The sequence below is a fragment of the Penaeus vannamei genome, chromosome 19 (assembly GCF_042767895.1).
Source record: "Penaeus vannamei isolate JL-2024 chromosome 19, ASM4276789v1, whole genome shotgun sequence".
NCBI lineage: Eukaryota > Metazoa > Arthropoda > Malacostraca > Decapoda > Penaeidae > Penaeus > Penaeus vannamei.
Window position 1 is genome coordinate 16,741,717 of NC_091567.1, and position 5,000 is coordinate 16,746,716.

At 38.0% G+C, this 5,000-nt stretch overlaps 1 protein-coding gene across 1 annotated transcript in view; it reads right to left on the bottom strand.

The window, feature by feature from the left end:
- Positions 1-3,117: 3,117 nt before the first annotated feature.
- Positions 3,118-5,000, bottom strand: part of LOC113818433 (ubiquitin carboxyl-terminal hydrolase 47) — a gene marked incomplete at its 5' end in the record, with an annotated part of 4,010 nt that continues 2,127 nt past the window's right edge. Inside the window, 1 exon segment of the mRNA XM_027370604.2 lies at positions 3,118-5,000. This exon segment is cut by the window's right edge and continues 1,153 nt beyond it.

Consider the following 5,000-nt stretch of genomic DNA (forward strand, 5'->3'; position numbering starts at 1 on the left):
AGTACCATACTATCCTCAACTGCTGAAACTTTTGACAAGTAGCATATTTAATATTCATCTCGCTCCCCTCAACATTTCTTGTTGACATATTTTATTTTGTAACCATTAACCTACCAAATAAATGCATTTTTAACAATAAAATGAACATGCTCCGTAATTGGCACCACCAGTTGCTGCCCATGCTGTTTGACTGGATTGAAAGTGAATAGCTTTAATTTCTAGGATATGTATGTTTATTTCTGGGAAACATTATTAGTTGTGAAAATTCAGTACTAAGAGATGTACTGGTAAGCAAATATTGTGAAAATTCAGTACTAAGAGATGTAGTGGTAAGCAAATAAAGTGGCAATAGCACAACAAAAGCATATTAAAAATTAGTCAACTAAATTAATGAGATAAAACTTATTCCACAAGCACTTATATTTTACTTGAAATACTGTTAAATGTTCAGAGCATGGGTTTATCTCAAGTCTCATGAAGCTATTGGCCCTAGGTTTATGTACAATCCACTGTAGTTTTTTGTTACACACAGATGGTTCCGCAAGTGCTCAGCCCTTAAGGAGTTAGTTAGCAAGCCCATGGGACTGCCTGGTTTCCTCATTCTCTGAAATTTGAGGGAAAATGATTTTCCTTATGCTATTAATAATGATGCTGTTATTATTATTATTGACATGATAATTATTGCAATGTTATTAAAATACTAACAACGATAAAAAATATATGATTAAGATGACTCTTTCCAAAAATCAAGGAAAAAGGGAAATAGATGAAATAGATTGGATTAATAATTGACTCCTCGGTGACTAATGGTTAATGGTTTAAAAGCAAAAATAAATGTGCTAGACATCTAAGGTCATATAGCACTATAGGAAAATATATTAAAGGAGAGGTGAAGGGTGATAGTTGCTATTCGTCAACTATCTAGTGATCATGAAAGGCTAAAGATGGGTAAAGAAGCTGTGTGAATGGGCTATGGTGGGTTTAGGTAAGGGAATTACACAAGTTTTTCACGTGTGTATCCAGGTGGGAGTGGAAATGACAGAGGGGATAGAGGGAGGGAGAATGTATGTATAGTTGGAGTTGAGTGGGGTGGGTTGTGTTGGGAAGGAGTAGGAGGAAATGGTGTAGGGGGAATATGAGCAGGAGAGGGATGGATATCGGCAGTTACACCAAGTGTGGAGGGAGCATGAGGTGTGGAATTTGTCTCTCAAGCATATAGTTTTGGATATCTTCCATAGTTTCTGCAGTGGAGTTGGTTGGAGAGTTTTGTGAGACAAAAGTTTTCTTATTAGGGGGGGAAGAGGAGGCTGGTGTCTGAGGAATAAAGGCAAAGGTATGTGGAGGTGAGTGTGCAGTAGGGGAAGAAGGGGGGGAACATGTAGTCTGTCTGCTGCAGGTAGTGTGGGGAGGGAGAGGGGACGGTGTTGGGGCTGCAGTTGAGATTGGGGTGTCTGGATTTAGAGTGGCAAAATAATTTGACTGTGTGAGGTAGAATGTAAAAGTAGAAGTGGGGAAGTAAGTTGGTATAGGGGAGGGTGTAGGAACATCTTGAGGTGGAGGGGGAGGGGCAGAGCGAGCAACATTACTAGAGTAAGGAGTATAAGAGAAACCTTGTTGGCGTGATTCCTGTCTGGCTTCACGTAGAGTGAGACCATTTTTGTATCTGACAGTTACTACTGCAGACTTGAACTTGTAAGTGGGACAGCCTCTATAAACTACATTATGGTGGCCGCTGCAGTTAGCATGTGTGTGTGCAGGGCAGTTTGATCTGTTATGACCGGGTTGGACACATAGGGGGGCATCAGTCTGTGGAGCGGCAGTGTTTGGCAGGATGTCCAAATCACCAACAGTTTTGACATTGACAGGGAGGAGGTTGGTATGGTCAAACAGGGAGGGATTGCTCACCAATATAGATACGAACGGGAAGGTCATGTGTACTGAAAGTAATTTCTGCAATGTTGGTGGGTTTCTTTCAATGACCTCTAGGAGGAATGGAGTAGCAATGTACTGATATCACTTCCTGGACTTTGTGGCAGCCAAGCAAGTCTTCTCCACAATCTGACCAATCTTTGGTATCGACTGGGTAGTTTGCTGGGGAGATAGAGACAGTTCCGGTACAAGTATTACGAATTGGATGAGGTTCTGCAGGGATGGGGTTGCCAGTTTTGATAGTGCTATAGCTCCAGTTTCATATCTGACTGTTACGAGATGGGAGCGATCACGTCGGGTATGGAAAGGGACTCTGCCTACATGTTTTTGGAGACATTCTTGAAAAAGGAGAGTGTTTCCTGAGTAAGGAGCTGTAGGGTTGGTGATGGTAGAAGGATGGGGGCGTGTGGAAGAGGGAGTGTTGTTGAGGGGATAGTTTTCTGAAGAGATGAAGAATAAGGCTATAAGGTAGTAATAAGGGAGGTTGTGGTGTTTGATGAAGGTTGTATGGGTAGAGGTGATGAAGTTGAGGAAGTTGGGAGAGTAGGAATGTCTCTCTCATCCTTTCAGCACGGCTCTTACACCTTAGGAAATAGATAGTAGAAGGGATGGAAGTGGAAAGCTGAAGGGAGAAAAGGCCATGCAAAGTTAGTTGAGTTGAGGGCTGAGGCCTGAGACAGGGGAGATCCCTGCATTGGGTCTGTCTCCGTCTGCTGAGCCCCCCATGACAACAACGGGCAAGGGATTGGGGGGACCTTATTGACTAAGTACTTATGGAACCATGTCTGTTTAAACAATAAATAAATATTGTTACAGTGCACATGGCATGTGTTTTTGCCATAATGGGCCATTAGGGTAACTTTGCCTATTTAAATCATGATGTAAATCTGCCAGCTTCCTAAAACAAGAGGCTTTTATTGAGGTACAGTATGTTTGAGATGGCAGAAGTGCTGTTTCCTAACAATTATTTGTTATTTACCATTAGTGGAAACCAATTGTAAGCTTTTGTCATCAGGGATGAGAATTCAGAAAATAGAAACAAGTCAGCAGTGACTATGAGTGGAAAATACAGATACCAACATTACAGGTGAGAAAAAAATATCCACCGTCATACGGACATGTCCATCAAAGTAACCACAATATGAAATATGTCAATCCCAAACAAAGGAATAACTAAAAAGAATAAAGAAAAATTGACAACCATATTTATTTGGGCCTGGCTAGACTCGAATACAATGGTGGGCACATTTGTTCCACATCAAGTTCTGGCCGCTACAGAAAAGGAAACTTGGAAAAAAAAATTATTCCATATTTCATAAAAAAGAAAACAAAAAATTATTATTATAAAAAGCAATAAAAATACATTTTTATGAATTAATTCCCATAATGGAGCAGTATAGCTACTTGTAAACACTTGATATGATATGCCTAGGTTGTGCTTCAAATTACCATAAAGGAAAAATATTTACTCCTTTAATCTACCACATTGTATAATAAGGTAAATAATTATGACACTGATGTATAGTATCAACAACAGTAATAATAAATAAATTCCATTTTCCATATTTTAATCCTCAATAATAACAATAAATTAAAGTAAATGCAATTTCATCTACACCAATACAAGAAGCTTCACTGTAGAACTTATCTCAATTGATAAACATTTGCATCAATAAATAGGTGTTAACATATGCACATAAATATACAAGACAAAATGACAATTTGCAACAAATGTAAACATGGACTAGGGTTTCTGTAGACATGAATCACCAGAGATTATACATTGATGCAGAGTTATGTTTTACTTCATGCATCATCTTTGTATATAAAAAAAAGACTCCTTTAACTTGTATTTATAATAACAGGTTGAAGCAGAGGATCATATAAAAACTGGTACAAGAAAATACAGGAGTATAATACAAGTCTGAGAAGGGGAGAAGGTTGTCCATGAGTGACACTTACAACAGATGGAGATCTATATCAGCTTTGTCATGGGGGACAGGAAGGAGGGGGGGGGGGGGGAGTGTAACCCATTCCTCTTGTTATTTACATCAGAGAATAGAAGTACAGAAAAAGAATAAGAAAATGGGAAAAACAAAAAAAAGAAGAGAGAGAGAGAGAGAGGAAAAAAAAAACAACTAAATATATTGTGTAAGAAGCCTACTGCAGACAAAGGTAGTGTCACACTCAGGTATATATATATATACAAAGAGGCCGAGCCATTAACATTACCCCAGAACACAGTTCCAGCTGCTTTCCTCATTCAAACAAGGGACATGCACATTCTACCACATGAGAATGCCAAAAATACATGCAACTATTTACAAATCACCAAGTAGGTGAAGACCTTAATCAACAATATGAAACAATGCAAAAGTGGTCATAACAGTGACCTTAAATAAGGCAGAGTTTCGGCTATTGTTTATTGCAATCCGTAAGATATTTTTACAGAATTATCAGCTCATAAGATAATTGTAAGCTAATATTTGTCAGATCAGAATGTCTACAACTGACTAGTAATAAAGGTATGAAGGTGATTTTCTGTACCATTTCCATTTCTGTTCTAGTCAATACCTCAGCATGTAATGCATACTGTAACTTATACACCATCTTTGTTTGGTATTATACACTAAGTGATGAGTGATGATTGTTATATTCTCCTCACACTATAGATATATTCTCTGTTCCCAGTTACTGTGGGAATACTTAAAGACATAAAAATATGTACATGTCATTGAGACCGACATTGTACATGAGTGCATGTAAATATAGTGGTGAGATATACTGTAGGCATATATGAGTGTATATAAAGATTAATACATACCTACACATGTGAAAGTAAGATTGAGATAAAAGTCACTATGCTCCTCTTTGCTAGGATTTTCTCTTGCTTACACATTCTATCACAATTAAATCTTGCTCAAACATTATTTTTCTCTTTTCTTCATTTTATCTAAATACAGTGGTCATTTTAAACATCTGCTGTGACATTAGTAATGATCTCACTATGAGACTGTTCTTATGTCAGTTTCTACTTCAACTGATTCTCCATTTGCAAAGTACTTGTCTGA